The 20994-nt window shown below is 41.6% G+C and overlaps 1 long non-coding RNA gene across 2 annotated transcripts in view; it reads right to left on the minus strand.

The window, feature by feature from the left end:
* The window catches only part of LOC140705517 (uncharacterized), a 68327-nt gene that overhangs the window by 33747 nt on the left and 13586 nt on the right, over positions 1–20994 (minus strand). Inside the window, exon 2 of one of the 2 annotated variants that reach the window (XR_012084913.2) lies at positions 1697–1799. This is a non-coding gene — a long non-coding RNA (uncharacterized LOC140705517). Of the gene's footprint in view, positions 1–557; positions 1800–20994 lie in introns of those variants that run through there. The other variant, XR_013542995.1, reaches the window with a different exon arrangement.

The raw sequence follows: 20994 nt of genomic DNA on the forward strand, positions 1-20994 counted from the left end.
AAATAAATAAATAAATAAATAAATAAATAAATAAATAAATAAATAAATAAATAAATAATACCCTGATTGGCTTTTGGATGGGGGGATTTTTCGCCTATCCCATACTGGAGAAGGGTTGTTGGCATTTGATGGTGGCTAACCTCGGTCACACTGGCGGGTAGTGCGGGAAAAACTGGTTGTCTCGGTGTGTCCCTTTGATAATTATGCTAATCCAACAGCGCATCGGACCTATCGGCTCTGCGGATCATGCGATTACAGGGCCGGAGGCGGCAAGATGCGCTGGGCCACTTTCAGACCGACAGTCATCAAATGTAGATGGCTCGAGGTCTGGGGTGTTTAATAGAGGCCTGCCTGGTTTCTCCTGTCATCAAGACAGCTGGAACCTGGGGCCTGGGTCTCGCCCATTGACTTATAAGGATTTATTGGATGCCATACAGTTATTTCTCCACACTACTGCAGGCCCCCTCAATTTTGGAATTGGTTGTTTGGTATAATCAGAATTGGTTTAATAAAGTGTAGCCCATATTTAATCCAAAAGTTATTGTCTTGCATCTTCATTTTGGGACCTGGGGGAGCAAATGATGTCTGTGCATGTCAGCCAGTCAAATGGAAATGACGTGCTCTGCATTATACATGTGCGTTTTATCTCTCTTTTTTTGTAAATAAATTAGCACTGTTAAGGCTTGGCATGGGATTTTATTTTCATATGATTTTGTGCTCAACATTTGTATTGGGATTTTGTTCTTTTGTTTTGAAGAGTTGGGGTTCTGCACACACACAAAGGCTTTACTAGTTTATCAGGGCTTTACTAGCCCACTGCTGAGTAGAAACAGGCAAAGCTTGACACTCAGCTGTGACTAGCCATTTTTTAACCTGAGGCAAGTGACAACATGTCCCACTCACTCCACCTTGAGGCATAATCACAAGTGCCTCTTGGAAAATCAATATTCTTCTGAGACAAGGAGATTTTGGGTGGAGGCTTTCAAGAAAAGAGAAAGCAAATGGAGCTGTTTATCAGTAGATTCACCACTTGATTTCACTCTAAATCTTGGTGGACTGAGGCAAAGCTGTTGCTCCACTCTAGTTACAGCCCTAACGCTTTCAGGCAGTAATGGAATGCCTAAAAATATTGTGCAATGGGTATTTTATTCAAATTTCAGGAAATTTAGATGATCTCAGTTTTCCAAGGTCTTGGTGTGTTTTCATGACATGCTTGTAACCTGTACAAATAAACACTAGGGTAGACACCATAACTAGAAATTTTATCTACATTGATAGGCTTAGTTTTATGTTTTCCCACTGATGGTTAGGTAAGTCCAGTTCATTAAGTGTGATGAGACTTACATGTGTTTTCTGCACAGAGCAGGGTATAATCTATATCAGATGACTCAATAGTCAATGTCTTCAGTGTTCTTTATTGGTGTATAGGAGAGTGCAACTCATTTATAAAGTTTGAAATCACCACTTGATGTTGATAATGTTACATATAATTAGTAGAGAAGCTTTCTAAATCACAACATACATATTTGTTTGTCATTGTATAAAAGTCACAACTGACAAATGACATTTAAAAATGAGAAATAGAAAGAAAATTGAACAATAATAAATGGAATAAAAAAGCCCATTCATATATCAGTAGGACATCGCTACTGAATTTTTGTTCCTGCCAGTGAGAATAAAACAAATGACAAACTACCTCTTTGGTTGTGGCTGGCCAGGAGAAAAGCTCTTCATTTGTGATGTGCTGCCTCTTGAAGACCCTTCTCACATTTTTCCACCACTGGATAAGGAAACCTCTGCTGTAAGAGAAAAGTGGAAGAGCAAGAGAGAAAGATGGAGCTAGCGAGCAAGATATTTGGTCTCATGCAATTGTATGGACTAAAGTCTTCAAAGTTTCCCAATGGCCATCCATGATGAACGCTCATATAGTGTGTGTGAATGTATGTGTATCTATGTTCTGTAGATAATGGTATGTAAAACAAGGAGATATATTAACACCTCAGTATCATACTTTCTTGGACTCTATGATCACTGCAGATGGTGATAGCGGCCACGAAATTAAAAGATGCCTGCTTCTTGGGAGGAACATTTTGGCAAACCCAGACAGCATCTCAAAAAGTAGAGACATCATCTTGCTGACAAAAGTCTGCATAGTCAAAGCTATGGTTATTCCAGTAGCGATGTATGGTAGTGAGAGCTGGACCATAAAGACAGCTGACTGCCAAAGAATTGATGCTTTTGAATTGTGGTGCTGAAGGAGACTCTTGAGAGTCCCCTGGACTAAAAGGAGATCAAACTTATCCATTCTGAAGGAAATCAAACCTGAGTGCTCACTGGAAGGACAGATCCTGAAGCTGAGGCTCCAATACTTTGGCCATATCATGAGAAGAGTAATCTCCCTAGAAAAGACCTTGATGTTGGGAAAGAGTGAAGGCAAGAGGAGAAGGGGATGATAGAGGATGAGATGCTTGGACAGTGTCATCAAAGCTACCAACATGAATTTGACCAAACTCCGGGAGGCAGTGGAAGACAGAAGGGCCTGGCGTGTTCTGGTCCATGGGGTCATGAAGACTAAATGACTAAACAAAAACAACAACATCATACTACTGCCTGAAAGATATGGGTTTTTTTGTCTGAATATCAGCTTGTTTTAATTAGATGAGGTTGTGGTTCATCAACAACACACTGCAGTTAGGCAAATCAGTGACTCTTAAATTAAAAGTATGCCAGTACCCTGGACTAATATTCCCTACAGCTCATGAACCCCACACTTCTGCTGAGCATCATTCTTGAATGGCAGAATTATTCACTAAAATGAATTTTAGTGTCCAAACAGTAGTCTAAATAAACGGAATTGTACAAGTTTAGAGCTGATGTTAAGAAATGGCATTGAGCTCATTGGTAACTGAAAAATTCCTGTCTAGTTTCACATATTTATTGAGGCCAAGAGATTTATAGAAGTATAAATAAAATAGGACAAGGGTGTTTAAGTTACTGGTGATGATAACAAAAAGAAACATTAATAACAGATAAAGAAGTTCTTAGTTAAACACACTGAAGCTTATTTAAAGAGACCAGATTAGATCATAGATCAACTGGGGCTTCAATGAGAGGAACAGTTTTGCCTTACACATGGGGATGTGTACTGTTGCTCTACTTAGCTGAGCCTTTCATATGATAAAACTGTTTGCCTTTCGGGCTAACCTTCAGATGGCTTTCCCATATTAAACACTGGGGGTTTTCTCCACTCCTGATATTTTTCAGGTGAACAGTTCACCTAATGTTTTTACACACTGTTCTGAAAAATGCATGTGATGGGCCAGCTTCACATTCTATTTGGTTTCAAGTGGGCTTGAAAAACATGATTTATTTTCCAAATAAAGAAGAGATCAATCATATTTTATAAGCGCCTCTTGAGATTAGTGTCCTGACGACCTCTTAATGATACCACCAGGGCACATAAATGTGAACAACACTAAACATAGGCTTTCTATGAGCCCAGCATTCTCATTCTATAATTAAAAAAAAAAAAAACAGTAGAGGCTTATGTTGAGGCCCTTAATAGGACTTGAATACTGTTACATGTTGAACCTTTTTCAGGTGTTAAATCAACAGTATGCACTCTGTAAATGGTGGATATTCCACTGGGGATTAACACTTGCATAGACCTTTGTTCTGGCCACATCCAGTGTCACTGCGAACCATGGCAATTTCCAATGATCCCAGGTACTGCTGTAACATCTTGTATACTGTGAGTAATCTCTGCCACCAGCTAGGATTTCGGGGGATGAAAAAGAAAAGTGGTAGTGAACACCAAAACAAGCTGATTCTTATTTTGAGAGATATATAATCCCTCTTTGCTGAAAACTGTATAATTTCTCAATTCAGGATATGAAGATACTGTACTGTTTTACAGTAGATTGTTAAATTAATCCATAAACCTTTGGTTAACTAATACATTAAGCCAAATTAAGCCAAGTTGTAACTGGTTTGCAGACTAGTTTCTGTTGGTTATTTGTAGGAACAGAAGTTACAAACACATCCTAAGTGGCAGACCCTTGAGAACTAGGACTCCTTCCTGGCTTTTTCTGGCTTTCAATTAGGGATATAAAAAACTGTCAATCTCAAATTTCTGGAGGCAGAAATATTGAAACTGAGACTGTCCTCCTTTGGGCACAATATGATGAGAAAGGGTTCTCTAGAAAAGACAATAATGCTGGGAAAGGTGGAAAACAGCAAAAAAAGGAGGAAGACTGAATATGAGATGAACGGACTCCCTAAAGAAATCCATTCACTGAAGTCTGAAAGAGCTGAGCAGGTCTGTTGAGGACAGGACTTTTTGGAGATTGTTCACTCATAGAATTGCTATGAGTTGGAGGCAATTTGACAGCACATAACAACAGCATCAAATTTGGTGGAGCACTTTGTCTGGTCAATTTTGTTGCATTTCAGAGAATCTAGCTTGCATTCTTATCCCATCTTATGTTTACATCAGATTGCAGGAATTTTACCTACATTTTCTATATTGTGCACATTTACGTTTTTCTCCAACATGTGCATTTTTGTGCACATTTTATTTCATGGGTGAAAATGCATTTGTGCATGTTTTTCAATGTACTCATCTTAGCTGTCCACATTTTTAAAAAGAAACAAACATACATTTACTTATACGATCTGTCTAATCATAAGGGCTAGAGTGTTGTTTGACATCTGGCCATGGATTTTGGAACTTTTATGCTTCTTCTGACCATTCCCCCTCTGTAATGCCCAGCATGATGGACTCACCTTGACTTGGGAATAATGGTATATAAATTATGAGTGGTTGCACCAGGGACACTGAATAGGGAAGAAGACCCTGTCTATACCAATGAGTCAATGGAGGAAGCCATGTTTCTTTTCATGCAACTTCCCTGGGGTGAAAAGCACATATCCCAAAGACATTTATGGTCTCTGTTGGAATGTAAAGAGGAGGACTGGCATTTTCTAGCACTATTAGCATTTAGTATATGTAAAAAAGAAAAAAGAAAAGAAAGCTAGTAAATTCTTAGACCACCCTATGAGACCTGATAAGCTGCAGAAAAGTTGTTTTAATGTGCGCTTTACTGTGTTTTAAGTTGTTTTAATGTGAGCATGTCCACCACCTAAAACAATGCATTCTGGGCATCACAAACTTTATTGATGATAGTGTCAGTATCGGCTGCTCTGTTCTTTAATCAGCATCTGGCCTTTTAAACAAACCCATAAGACCCCTACCCCAACACTTGTTCTTTACAAATGTCTGTGGCTGGAACTGGTATCATATTAACTGCTAGACATTTTCCTGAGGCATAAACAAATTCTTCAAGCTGCTTACTAAAGTGTGTTTCCTAAGCCCCTGCTTGTAGCTCTGGCTGCTTTTAAGAATCCCTCCATGGTGAATTTCCTAAATTCCTTGTTCCCTGAGTATATAGGTTCTGATTGTAGCTGGGCTCATCAGGACTGAACTGAAACATCTCATCAGAGACTGGTCCTATTAATCTTATAGTCCTTTTCAGCATTGGCTATTATTCTTACATACATGCCTATAGTTATGCATTAGTAAATATATATGCACTAGCTTTGTTGTGTTTTGCCAGAGGGTTGCTGAGAGAGAGTGAATGTATGTCATTAGTAGAATACATGCACACCACTTCAGGCATCCACCATCAAATATGGTATTTTGTTCTTTGGTCTTTTACTACAAGGCACTGTAGAATTTTGAGTTATTAGGAAGCAGCAACAAACTCTCAAAAATCTCCCAGTCTCACTAGTCCAAAGCCTATAAACACCCTCAGCTGGCAGAAACAGCCAGCTGGTGAGTGGAAGACGTGATGTATAAAAGCCCCACAAGAGAGAGGAGGATGACAGGGAAGGAAACTGAACAGCACAGACAACCAGGAAGCGTAAAAACACAAGGCGAGGACTCTGGAGTAAGGCAAAAGTGCAGGAGGCTGGATGTATCCCAGAATAGTAAGAAGGAGTTTGTGAAGAAGAGGCTGAGCCGTTTATGTTCCTGTATTTCTTCCCAAATGTGGGTCAGTGGAGTTCTTGGAGCTGTTATCTCTGGTGGAGAGAAGACTGTTGATCCTTTCCTATTGGCTTCGGAGTTCTAGGATTCTGTGGAGAAGGGGAAGCTCCATCTTCTCAGGCAAGCCCAGACTTCCACCAGTCATGTTTCTAATCCTGACCATATTTACCACACGTGATACAGTGCTCAATGAAGTTATTTTAATGGTGGTCCTAATCTGATCCAAAATTAACTGATTGTACCTTTCGCCATAGATATTACACCTAATTGGACTTACCAAGCAAGCCCAGAACCTTATCTAATGTCAGAAGTAGTCTAACCTAGCAGCTGATGGACATTGTAGTTCCTGCTGTCAAACGTTCTTTAATAAACCAAACAAGGGGAATATGGCTTCCTTATGGAGGACATGGGATTTGTGACAGAAATTAAACAAGGCTCTGATATTGCAGATGATGTTGGATCCCATAATGGTGCTGCTAAAGTAGATTTAAAGTAGGGACACATTTGACATATCGGTTTATAGCAGTGCAATGACAAGATTCCCGGCTGCAGCTGATGTTTTTCTTCAGGAATGGACAAGTAGCAAGTCTCTTGAAAAACCTGACTCCTCGTTGCATTCTTCCAGCATTCATTATTTCTGTTCTCGTAGAGTCAGAAAAATTAGGAGTAACCAAAAGGCTTTCTCCCCCACTTTTATTCTTATGAAGTTGTAATATTTGTTCAAAGAGATGCCCTTTAGATAGGGGAGAGGTTGTGGAGAGGAAGTTGTTTTACTGTAAGCTAATGCAAGTAACAGTTGAATTTCTTAGCCTGATGATACACTCTGATCAAAACTCTATTTTAGCTGTAAAGAAGATTTTTTTAAAAAATTTTTTCCTGACCAACGTGTGTGTGTGTGTGTGTGTGTGTGTGTGTGTGTGTGTGTGTGTGTGTGTGTGTGTGTGTGTGTGTGTGTGTGTGTGTGTGTGTGTGTGCTGGGGGGTTGTTTGTTCTTTCATGTGACTTTTGTTGTTCTTATAATATTCTCAGCAAAGCAAGGATCTGTAATGGAAAAAGGAAACCTCAACAATGCAGACTGGCCCTTAGGGAGGCAAGAGTGATTAATGGGCGATTTTATGGCTCATTTGTAAAGTGGGAAACTCTAACAGAGCACTCTGTTTACTTTGTCCATACGATTCATATCAGGAAGTTGGGAACCCAGCGAAAGAGAGAGAGAGAAAGAAATATGTATCAAAACATCTGATAGCTTGTGAACACAAAGTAAACAGCTTATGGACATTAGTATAAAAAGAACCCAAACTGCTGTAAGATTTATTACTAGCTATGAACTGTAGTGGAACAGCAAAATGAAATAACACAAAGTCTTCCCTTCATACTTATTTGAGGAATGTAAATTTAAACCTAATGATACATAAAAGCTGAATGATGACAGTTTCCAAGCCTTTTCCCTCTTCTGAGAAGATGGCCAGATCCTAACAAAAGCCAGCTGGGTGGCTTAATGACTTTTGATGTTTCTCCATATTTATTTATTTATTTATTTATTTATTTATTTATTTATTTATTTATTTATTTATTTATTTATTTATTTATTTATTTATTTATTTATTTATTTATTTATTTCCTTTCCTTTCCTTTCCTTGCCTTTCCTTTCCTTTCCTTTCCTTTCCTTTCCTTTCTATACTACCCATCTGGCTGAAGGCCAGTCCGTGTGGTTTACTATGTACAGTACAGATCTTTCGCACACTTGAAATACTGTGGCCATATTCTCAGTCAATGGGAATTACATCAAGAAGGCACTCACATTTCTGAACCTTAATAACTGCTCATTTTGCAAGACATTTAAGCCAAAATATTTTTGATTTTTAAATCCATTTTGGTCACACTGAAGTCAGCGGGGATGCATCAGCATCTGCCCAAATACTCTGCACTGACTGGGTCAAGGGTATGGTTGTAGTTCAAAAAGAGCTGCCTCTTTTTAGTTAGCTGCTGGCCTTGATACTTCTAACTCTGAAGGAATGAAAGGGGGAGGAGGGAGGAAAACAGATGGAAAGAATTAGACTCTACCAAGCCATGCTGACACAGTGCCTGGTGCCAAATACAGAACTGCCACTATACAATGGGCATCAGATGTTACCTGGTTTTGAAGAGTAGGGGACCCACCACTGTTAGTTAATGTAGTATCCATTCTAATGGGGAAATATGGGACAAAGGGGCAAGAAAAAGGATAACTGTATTCTGAATGATGATTTTGTGATACCTTGCATTGCTACAACTATCAATAATAAAGTATTGATGCAAATATCAATAATGAAGTGGATAGTCTACTTTGAAAAACTTGGAAGGAAGCATTTTCTCACTGTTAGGTACCATACTTTGGTTTATACGCTTCATCTGCACTTGAAAGTTGCTATATCAGAAAGACTGGGATTGCTTTGGACACAATAGCTACCTTGAAATGCTTCACCCATGTGCATTTCTGTTTCTTAGCATTATAACAAAATGATAGAACCTTAACAAAACAGCATTTATTCACTTGTGGCTCAGCATAAGAGATTTGGTTTCTTTTGAGGCATGAATGAGCATCCAAGTAACTTAGCAGGTATGTCAAGTAGAGTGCAAATCTGAACTTGTAAGCATGTCTCTCTTCTTATTTGGAATAGTGGTATATTTTTTCCCAGTGTTACACACATGGCAAACATATTTGGAAGTCATTAACATTGACATTCCTTCCAAGTTAAGTTCTATTTTGGCTCTATGTAATTTGCTGTATATTGACGGATCTCCATGATGAAGTTCCCCATACACAGCATTTCTATTTGAAGGGCATGCCAAAGATGGCCCAAGGCACATCTGCATGCTATTATTGTTGTGTGACTTAAGGAACCTATATGGGGTCTCTTATTGATCTAATCTTCATGTGCAGGGGTTTCATCCTGGCTTATTTCTGTATTCCTCCAGTACATAGCACTCATCACAGTGGGAAAGATGGGTCTCTGAGGTAACATAAGATGCACTATTTGGTCTAGAGATTAAAACATGATGCTATTCTTTACATATTCTAACCCACACAGTGTAGGTTGCAACTGGCAGTATTCTAGCCATAGACTTATACAATATGAAGAGAAAACAAGAGTCAAGGGAGTTGAATGCCATGAGATCTCAAACTGATGCTCGCCCAGGTGTTTTAGACTGCATTTCCTGTAATTCCACACCTCTGGGGCTGATGGGAATTGTCGCCTATAATGTATAAGGCAGAATCCCACTGATCCCACCCAGCATAAGTAGACAATTGTGCAAATGAGCCTATCTCTGTTGCTAACTGTCTTGCTTCTCGGATTCCTCAGGTCATGGAAGCTTTTTTGCGCTCGGTCATGCACTCAAGACATGTGCTGGTCAACAAGGAATAAGGAAGAAAAACAGCAGAGTTCAATGGCCTTGTGGTCTTAAAGGACACTGATGCGGATATGGCTTCATAAAGAGCTAGGGTTTATACAGATTGTATACAGTTTATACAGACAAAGGTTCCTGTGAAAATACTGTCCTCAGATTTAAGTAGTGCTACTTGATAGAAGACTGTTCATAGAAAAGAAAGCAGGCCCAAGAAAGGCAATGGGTCTGAACAGGGTAGACAATTTAAGTGGTTAAAGAAAGAGGGGGGGGAACTCCCTTGATGAGTAAGTCACAGCATTTACTGGGATGCAGAATCTTTTCATGAGGGTTTCTGATTCAGTGCAGAGAGGATGTAAATATACAGAATTTTCTTTGCAAACTTTTAGAATGTAATGGAAAGGTATGGAGACCATTGAGATATGATAACAGAGGGGGTGATGGGAAACTGATTTTTGTCTGGCATACAGCTAGTTAACTCCCCCCCCCCCGTCTTTCAAGTATTGGAAACTTCTTTATGCTTCAAAGCAAGGGCTGGAACACAAAGGGTACATCACGCCAAGAAAGAATGCTCACCTTGTTGAGGCTTCTAGCTGAGACCTCCTCTCACACCAATGAGATTTCTCACCTCCTCACAAAAATAAAAATCCGGTCTTGTTCCCTCCCCCACTCCTCCTTTTCTTGCCTTTTCTTCTGTGCAAGAAACTAGCAAATTTTATGCAGCAAAGTACCCTTTCCAGGCAATCTGGTTCAGGAAAGATGTCACCGTGGAAAGTATTGTAATTCTGTGGAGACTGGTCTTTCTTCTGGAAAAAAAATATGGTCATGAAACATCCAAGGAGCCTCATAAGATTTAAATACTATTGCTACTATTACTACATACATGCATGTATCTAGCAGAAATAAATCTCCTTGAAAGCAGAAGACAGAAATTTCCCCCCTCCTTTTTCCCCTGAGAATAGGACACTGTGAAATTTGCACCCCTACAGCAAACTATGGCTCTCATAATAACATGTTTTTCTTTCACCCAAATTCATACTTCCAGCCAGAGGGTTTTTTTTGGGGGGGGGAGTTTTGGAATATGTCCCCCAGAATTCCCTATGCTTCCTGAGGCGTTCTAGGCTGTAGTCCAAAAAATTAACTTCAAAGTTCTGGTTCCAATGGCCCAACTTAGTTTCTAGTGGGAACAAAAGCTGTTATACCCCTAACATTTTTCAAGAGAGCTGAGAAAACTTTTAATAGATTGGCCTTTTGGCAACTGAGCATTGATTGTACGGCTCTTGTAATTTATTTGCTTATGATGCCAGACTGTTTGGCAATCTGGATCTATTTTCTTCCAAAGAAAGAGTTCATCATGATTTGATAAATGGATTGTATTTTTAAAACAACAAGAACAACCCCTACACATTTCAATTTACTTTGTTGACATCCTAAATCTGACATCCTAATTGATTGATTGATTGATTGATTGATTGATTGATTGATTGATTGATTGATTGATTGATTGATTGATTGATTGATTGATTGATTGATTGATTGATTGATTGATTGATTGATTGATTTCTACCCCGGCCATCCAGACCAAAGGTCTACTTGGGGTGGGAGAGACAACTAAGACAATCGTCTGCCAGAAAAATCAAAGTCCTGGTGGGGGAATGAAGCCTGGAAAGGGAGGGATCTCCTAGTGATGCCTGCTTATCAACATCTGCACTCACTTGACTGCTCTTGCCAAGGAGAGCTTCAGGGGATATAATTCTTAGGAGGAAATAATTACAAGGAAAAAACACAAAGAAACAACAAAGCTCAAAAGAATGGGAGGAAAGAACTTTCAGTTAGACATTCCTTTCAGTGAATCTTAATTGATAAAGACCCCTCTGCCGATTTCCCACAGTTATCTTACACCAAACTGTGACAAACCCAGACCTACTGGGATCTGCCACACGTTAACTAAGCTGCCACCAACCATTCCCTATAAGAAGTCACACAGACCAGGGATGGATTTTTAAACAATAAAAGAATAAGGTTTATTTAAATACAACACACAGGCAAAATAAAACGATCAGGTGAATAAGATAAAGTAACGTGGCTTATTCTCATTCATACATGCATACAGTTTGGTTCACACAGAACCCTTAACTTGAAGCACAGACCCTGAACCTATCAGTTCTGGCTAACCAACAGACACCTGAACCTATCAGGTTGGTACTCTGACACACAGTAGTACCCTGTCTGACACACAGACTCCCACACCAGCTTCTTCTTCCCAGCTGCTGCTTCGTCACATCCCAGCGTCTCCCTCTCCACACACGCTTCACCTATATATACAGTACAGCCCCTCCTCCTGATGTCCCGCCTTCCACTCCCCATAGGATGGAACTTTCCCTCCAAACCCATGACAGACAGGTAACATCAGTGCTATATGTAACACCTCCCCTCTTTATAAGTTGTTTTGTAGGGGGAAAGCTAAGGTGCTTTTTCCCAAAAAACAACCTGGATAAAACACACAACAACAGTTATACATATAATACCATACTTACTTATACTTACATTCTAAGTTAACCATATCAATTAGGCATTTAAACATTTACCATATACATTACATCAATTTACCTTTATTCATACAAACCAAGTTCAAAAAACAGGTACATTTAACTTTTTGTTCACCAAAATATATACATAGTCCATGTTCTTTCGCCGTCTTCATTCTTCAGGTCTTCTTGACAAGGCGTCAGCAACACAGTTCACTGACCCTCTGACCACCTTCACTTCAAAGTCATAGTCCTGTAGGTTTAAAGCCCACCTCATAAGTTTGCTATTGTGGGTTTTCATTGTCTTTAACCATTGCAGTGGTGAATGGTCAGTGCACAGAATAAAATGTCTTCCCCAGATGTAAGGCTTGGCCTTCTGGATCGCGTAGACTATGGCCAAACACTCCTTCTCCACAGTTGCCAAATGTCTCTCACCTTTTTGAAGTTTCCTACTCAGGTAGGACACTGGATGCTGGTCACCATTCTCATCCTCCTGGCACAGAACTGCTCCTACCCCGCTGTTAGACGCATCGGTGTAGATGATGAACTCCCGGTCGAAGTCTGGAGCACGCAGCACTGGATACTGGACGAGCGCCTCCTTCAACCTCTGGAACGCCGCCTCACAGTCGCTGGTCCACGGGATGCGGTCATCAGTCTTCTTCCTCGTCAGATCGGTCAGCGGAGCCGCAATCTCGCTAAACCTCGGGATGAACTTTCTGTAGTAGCCCACCAACCCAAGAAATGATTTGACTTTTTTCTTGGTGTTGGGTCTAGGCCAATCACGAACAGCTTCTATTTTGGCCTCCAGGGGTTTTATCACTCCTCCCCCTACCATGTGACCCAAGTATTTTGTTTCTGGGATACCCAGCTGCAGTCTGTTCTCTCTGCAGAGCCTAGGCCAAAGCACTCCCTCCCCTGGGTTAAAGTGCCTCTCCCTGCCTTCCTGGTCATCCCAATCTTTCTTTCTGACCTTTTGAGCTTGCAGGGTCTCTGCTGCTAGCTCTAAGTTTCTCTTTAGGTTATTCCTTAAAGAGTCTATGTATGTCACAACGTCTTGTGGGTCATCCTGGGTGATCTGCTCCCAATTTTGTTTGATCAAATCAAGGGGCCCTTTCACCCTTCTCCCAAATAAAAGTTCAAATGGACTAAACCCGGTACTGGCTTGTGGCACTGATCGATAAGCAAACAAAAGGGATTGCAGCTTCTGGTCCCAATTGTTTGGATTCTCTGCCAAGTAAGCCCTAATCATGCGCATTAGAGTCCCATTGAACTTCTCAGTTAACCCATTACTTTCAGGATGATAGGCAGTGGTTTCCTTGTGCTTTATTCCACAGATTTGCCATAAGCGTTTCATGAGCTTTGATGTGAACGATGCGCCCAAATCTGTGATTATTTCTGAGGCAAATCCCATCCTGGACATATACCCCACCAAGGCATCTGCCACTGTGTTAGTTTCAATGTTAGTCAAGGGTATGGCTTCAGGGTACCTTGTGGCATGGTCCACAATTGTGAGAATGAACCTGTTCCCCCTCTTTGTGGCCTTGGGCAAAGGTCCCACAATATCCACCCCTATGCATTTGAACGGAGTGTCAATCACAGGCAAAGGGCACAACTTTGCTTTGGTCCTGTCGCGGCTATTCCCCTGCCTTTGACACACATCACATTGTTTACAGAACTCCCTGATCTGCTTCCCTATGTCAGGCCAGTAAAAATTCTGTGTGATTCTCTGCTGTGTTTTGTTCACCCCTAAGTGTGCAGCAAACATGTCAGAGTGCCCCCTTTGTAAGATCATGGGGCGATACTTTTCAGGCACCACTAGCTGACTTCTGATCCCATCTCCCCCTTTTGAGGTATTCCTCAGGGTCTCTCTATATAAAATCCCCTTTTTCTCCAGAAATCTCACTGGGGTTTCAGGTGTTAGCTGGGCGTCAGTCACCTGTTCAAAACACTTTTGGAGAGTGGCGTCTGCCTTTTGCTCTTGTCCAAATCTGCTGTCTGTGGTTAAGGTTTCCACCACAGCTTCTGAACTCCCCTCTGCTTCCGTCTCTGGCTCATCATTACCCCCCTGAACTGTCCCCGTGGTGGCTTGTGAGCGTGTAATCACTAGCACCCGTTTCACATGTTCAGCCAGGTCATTTCCCACGAGCACGGCTGCTGGCAGAGTCGATGAAATCGCTAGCCGCCAAACTCCCCTCCAGCCTTGAAAGTTGACAGGTACCTCTGCGACTGGCAGTGAGATTATCTGCCCCTCAATCCCTGCTACCTTTATGCTCTCATTCGGGATTATATATTCCCTAGGAATAATATCTGGATGGCACAGGGTCACCTGGGAACAAGTGTCCCGTAGCCCCCGATACTGACGGTCAAGTATTCCTATGTCCACCCCTGCTGTCTCAAACAACTGAGAATCTGTTCTCACCAGCAGGCAGCGCCTGACTTCTACAAGAGGACCATTTTCCTCAGCCTGATCAGCAGAGGTAGCTGTTCCAGACTGAGTAGCCATGGCAACAGGCTCCCTCAGTGACAATGAGCCTTGCTCTTTCTGGACACAGAACACAGCTTTTGGCTTGGTCCCACTCGAATCCTGAGGCACAATTCCTTTTAACTGCTTTAATTTCTCACACTCTGAGATTAGATGGCCCTTTCCCTGACAGAAATAACATTTTCTGCTATATTTTGAGTCTTTCTCATCTTGTTTTGGTTTTCCCTCCAAAATCTGAGGTCTTGGTTTCATGTCTGAGGGCTTCCCTTCACCATGGGCCCCTCCCCCTTGCTGGTTTTTCCCTGGTCCCTGAGAGTACTTGCTGTAGGTTTCTTTGGGTTTACCTACAGATTTCCCCTCACCCAAGGGCTTTCTTATTTGGGAAATAAAATCTGCGATCTCGGCTGCTTCTGCCACAGATTTTGGTTTCCTTTCCCTCACCTGGAATTTCAATTCCCCATGCAGGACTGAATAGAACTGTTCCAGTGCTATCAAGTCTTTAAGCTGCTCGTAGGTCTCTGTCCCCTCCTGAGATAGCCATTTCTCAAGCAGCCTCACCAATTGGGCCCCCACTTGGGTAAAAGTCTGCTCTGGCTTCTTGGTGATTGACCTAAATCTTTGCCTCAGCTGTTCCGCATTTATCCCATGTCTTGCAAACACCAGTTTTTTAAACTCTGCAAAATCTTTCATCAGTTCCTCAGGCATCTCGGCATAGACCTCAGCCAGGCTACCACTGATTAAAGATCGCATGATGGTCATCTTCTCAGTTTCCCTCACTGAGAAGTCCACAAACGCTCTTTCCACTAAGGAAAAGAACACCTCAGGACAATCTCCCTTGTGGTACACAGGGAATTTCTTCAGGTCAGCCTTAGACAATTGGCCTCCCTCAGAATCCCTATTGTTATTATTATTCTGGTTCATCATTTCCAATTTCCTTAATTCAAACGCCATCCTTTCTTTTTCCAGAGCAATTTTCTCTCTCTCCATTCTTTCTTCCCTCTCCATTCTCTCTAATTCAAATTGTCTTTGCCTTTCCCTTTCCCTTTCCTCCACTTCAAATTGCCTCATCCTCAGTTCATGCTGTTGGGCTATGAGCAATTTTCTGAGTTCTGGGTTCTGCTCTCCTGTGCTGTCACCTTGCACTGAGCCAAATTCATCCTCAGAACCTTGGTCAATCTGGGGGTCTTTCACTTCACCCATTTCTGCCATCTGGCTTCGAGTCAAGGGCATAATCCCCCCTCAGAACAGGCTGCTTTAAAAAGTCAAGCCTCAAAATAAAACAACCACTTTTTTTTCTTGCCTCAGAACCAGCCTTCTAGAGCTTGCTGCTGTTCCTTCAGCACTTAACTTGCAACTGTAGCAAGTTGGAGTCTACCCCCCTCTGCTGGGCCTCTCAGCAGGCAGGCTAGATCACTGTTACTACGCAGTTTTGCCTCAGCTTTTTTCCCGCCAAAAACAGGCTGCCTCAGAGCACTCTAATCTAGTCTCCCCAGTTGGCACGTTCTTCCACTAGCGCACCTCCCCGTGAGGTACACCTAGAAGATTACCTACGCGCCTCAGATTGTCCCTGACTAGACCCCCCTTGCTCTGGGCACACGTGCCAAGGCTTTGCTGGACCACTGGACAACTGGACCAGTCGTATCCCACACGCTGGACACCAATCAATGTGACAAACCCAGACCTACTGGGATCTGCCACACGTTAACTAAGCTGCCACCAACCATTCCCTATAAGAAGTCACACAGACCAGGGATGGATTTTTAAACAATAAAAGAATAAGGTTTATTTAAATACAACACACAGGCAAAATAAAACGATCAGGTGAATAAGATAAAGTAACGTGGCTTATTCTCATTCATACATGCATACAGTTTGGTTCACACAGAACCCTTAACTTGAAGCACAGACCCTGAACCTATCAGTTCTGGCTAACCAACAGACACCTGAACCTATCAGGTTGGTACTCTGACACACAGTAGTACCCTGTCTGACACACAGACTCCCACACCAGCTTCTTCTTCCCAGCTGCTGCTTCGTCACATCCCAGCGTCTCCCTCTCCACACACGCTTCACCTATATATACAGTACAGCCCCTCCTCCTGATGTCCCGCCTTCCACTCCCCATAGGATGGAACTTTCCCTCCAAACCCATGACAGACAGGTAACATCAGTGCTATATGTAACACAAACCTGCCATAGCACTCAGATAATGTTATGAATATAACCTAAGATAAATTATTTGATTAATTAAACAAATCAATTACCTATGACAATCAGTGGGTGGTGATTGATACATATATACAACCCTCCCTGGAAGGATTAAAAACACGAAACATTAAAAATATGTTTGCTGGCTCAGACATTTCTTTTTATGTGAAATGTGGATTTCTTGTCATCAGAGTTTGCCACTGACCACCAAATAATATGTGTAGAAAACTAAAGCTATTAGTCTTCAGGGAATTAGGCCTGATTTGCAGATGGACCTATCTTGTCTTCATGTGGATAAGACAACTTGAAGTATTCTTGCGTAGCCCAAATCTTGAGAAAAGGAGACATTAGACCCACATGTGCAGGCTTTTTACTGATCAGTAAATTCTATTTATTTTATTTAGGTACTAAATTTTAATTCTCTCTTCAGATGGAACTTCTTGAAGCAGCTAAATTAATAAAAACTAAATTAATACAAAATGCCAAAGGCAACAGAAAAGAAAGTGATGAGCCGGGTTAGGCCAGAGTGTAGCAACTACATATATGCTAACAATGTCTGATCAATTTTGTATCCAAATATTTGGCATAGAAATCAGGAGTAGAGATGGGCACAAACTGGCACAATGACGGTTCATGATGGTTTGTGGTTCATTGGTGTCCACAAATCATGAACCATGCCATTTTTTAAAAAATAATAAACTGGTTCATGATTTGTTCTGTTTGGGCCCATCTCTAAATGGAGAGGGGGAATGAAGTAAAATGAAATGTCAATGATGAAAAAGTTCAGCATTTTGTTTTGCTTTGTGAAAGTATAGCTCCCTAAACAGTTTATGAAATAAACTTTGAACCAGCCTGGTTCATGTTTTTTTTTTCATGGGTTAAGAGTTGCTTGATTGGGTAGTAGGCATCCTTCAGTCTTGAGAGACTATGGTATCGTGCTCTGTACGGAGATCTTGGAACAGCGTCTAGTGTGGCTGAGAAGGCCAATTCGAGAGTGACAATCTCTTCCACACTGAAGACAAATCCAATCTGTCCCCTGTCCAGCTCCCTGGTTTTGCTCGTTTCGGGACTGCCTCTTTGCCTTGGCCTGCTGGACAAGTGTCTCTTCAAATTGGGAGAGGTCATGCTGCACCGCCTGCCTCCAGGCTGAACGCTCAGAGGTCAAGGTTTCCCATCTGTTGAGGTCTATTCTTAAGGCCTTCAGATCCTGCTTGCAGACGTCCTTGTATCGCAGCTGTGGTCTCCCTCTGAGGCGATTTCCCTGCACTAATTCTCCATACAGGAGATCTTTTGGAATCCGACCATCAGCTATTCTCATGACATGCCCAAGCCAACATAGACAGCACTGTTTCAGTAATTTATACATGCTAAAAATTCCAGCTCGTTCTAGGACTACTCTATTTGGATCTTTGTCCTGCCAGGTGATACACAAAGGTGTCAGAGACAATGCATATGGAAGGTGTTCACCTTCCTCTCCTGCCGTGCACAAAGGGTCCAGGACTTGCTGCAGTCCAGGAGTGTGTTCAGGACACAGGCTCTATAGACTTGGATTTTAGTGCATGCCGTCAGCTTCTTATTAAGCCATACTCTCTTTGTGAGTCTAGAGAACATGGTAGCTGCTTTCCCAATTCCTTTACCCAACTCGACATCTAGGGAGAGAGTGTCAGCGATTGTTGAGCCAAGGTACACAAAATCATGAACAACCTCCAATTTTTGTGTGAGGGAGGGAGGTGAGTCCACACCCTGGCCCATGACTTGTGTTTTCTTCAGGCTGATTGTTAGTCCAAAGTCTTGGCAGGCCTTGCAAAACTATTCATGAGTTGTTGGAGGTCTTCAGCAGAGTGGGCAACAATGGCTGCATCATCGGCGAAGAGGAAGTCCTGCATACATTTCAGTTGGACTGGGTGGCTTGAGTATAAACAGTGTCCAATGAGATCAACCCGAGTCTTCCCCATGGTTCTGTAACTGGTTCCAAGAGAGCTTTGGAATTTCTCTGGGCCAGGGTATCTTCAGTTGACTCTCATCCCCATCCCCTCCAAGTTTGGAGAAAATTTGATTTAGGATGTCCAAGTCACAGCCCCCCAAATCAGGTTTTGCAAGAAAGTGGTCTTTAGACAGCAATGAAGTTTGTAAAAGTTTGTGCTTTGTGAATAGCAACAACCCATGAACTACCACAAAATGCTGTTTTCCTGGTTCATGCCCATCTCTAATCTTGAACTGAGCTGATTTGGTGATAGAGCTCTGAGAAAGATCTCTGTATTTGGCTTTAGTGACCCATGGTCTACGTAGGAGAGGGTTTCCCATTCCAGTATTGGAGAGTGACCCTTCCTCCATCCTGGGCTTGAGCTGCAGGTATCAAATGTCAAGTAGGTGTTTGTAGAAAACTATGATCGATAAAGTATGCATGCATAATGTTCCCATACTCTCATGCTCTGTCTGCCTTTTTATTTTACTTGGTGAATTCTTTGGGGAGAAACTTCAGACTTCTGCACACAGGTCTACTGTCATGCACTGTGCATGAGAGGACAACAGATTGGCATAGCACACAAGGCAGAGATCACAAAATCTGAGGAGATTCACAGGTCATGTTAATACCTCAGGTATACAGGTTAATTGTTGCTTTTCTTTGCTGTCAAGCTGCATCAGAATTATAGTGAAGCCCTTACTCTGGCCTGCTTCAATGCACTTCCATCAGCAGTTCAGGAAGGGAATTATAACAACATCTCTTACAGTCATCGTATATGCCCCTGTAACTCTGGTGAGATCAAAACCATCTTCCATGTGTTACTTCATTGTGCTTTTTATTCTGGCATTTGAGACGTCCTTGTTAACTCTTACACAAGGGCATTTCCTGTATGATTGGAGGCACATTACACACTGCTCTTGCTGACAGGGCGATGCCCTGGCAGATATACTGGGCTGAACCAAAATTCAGATATGTTGACAAAAGTAGCTAAATTCTCTGCTGCTGTAATAAAAATCTGTGAAGGAAAGGTTCCACCCAAAGCGCAGCTATAGTATCTGTAAATTGGTGTATACACGTAGAGGCCTTAATGATCATACAGGATCTATGAGCTTCTAAGTAACAATTCTGTCATTCTATGCAAGCTACAATAGCCCATAGACAAGGTCTATGATAGGGAGGCAGGAGATATCTAATAAGATGTATGAATGTAGTTATATATATGTATATAGATGTTTTAGTGGTTTTAGACTGATTTTATGTTTCCTAATTTAAATAATGTTGCTTACTTTTGCTGGTCAATTACCTTAACAAAACATTGTACAGTATTGTATAATGACCCTAATAGAGTTTTCAAGATTATGTGAGATATTTAAAGAGTAGTTTTATCATTGCCACAAATACCCCAAGTGTGGAGTTGAACTCAGGGCGCCTGAATCTTAGTCTGACACTCTGCCCATTATACCATACTGGGACTACATGCATGTTAATACCTAATATGTTTCAATACCTTTGGCATTGGCATGGGAATGACTGCAACACTGACCCACATAGCATGACCTGGGATTTTGTGGTGATGTTTCAAATGCTAGAGCATATGCTGCCATTTTGGTAGATAAGAAGAAACCCTTTCTATCACCACCAAAATACTTAGCTTTGCCATAAGGTGATTGCACATTAGTCACCTTGTAGCTGAGAAGCTATCTATGATTTGACACATGGCTGGGGATAAGATATGTTAAGACAAGCTAGGGCGTGTCCTGTCTGAGACAGACTTCTGCATAGTTGAATTTAAAGGCATATTAAACAGACTTGCCAACCTTTCCAGAGGTGTTTCTTGAAAGAGTGGGAAGACATTATGTGCTTGAGAAAGAGAGTAGGATGGGACATTGTATCCCAGCTCTGAAATAGCCTACACCTTTAGTTCAATGAGCAGTCGCCCTCAAAGGAATAAATGCTATTATATGATGGCAGTTTGTATGCAATAGGGACAATATGCTCTAAATCATGCATTAGTGATTTGGAATGAAAACATCAGAGAGACTTTTGGCACTTAACCAGATAAGCATAGGTACATACTGAGAGTCCAAGCTTTGTATGTGTGTGAAATCTGTGTATCAGATGCCTGAAGTAGGCATCTTAAAGTAGGTTTGCAATGGAATTTTCATATTTGGTTTATAATGGAATATGAGGGTCAAGGAAGATATTGGACAGAATCCTACTGGTCAGTTACACCAACATAAGTGCAGTGGCTTAAACTGCACCAGTGAATTGCCGCTAGTTGAGAAGTTGCTGTATCATGCATGAACTCATGTCATTGATGTGTGATTAGTAGCAATTCACTGGTGCAGTTTGTGTCATTGCACTTAACACTGGTTTA

Source organism: Pogona vitticeps, chromosome 3 (genome assembly GCF_051106095.1).
Source record: "Pogona vitticeps strain Pit_001003342236 chromosome 3, PviZW2.1, whole genome shotgun sequence".
Taxonomy (NCBI): domain Eukaryota; kingdom Metazoa; phylum Chordata; class Lepidosauria; order Squamata; family Agamidae; genus Pogona; species Pogona vitticeps.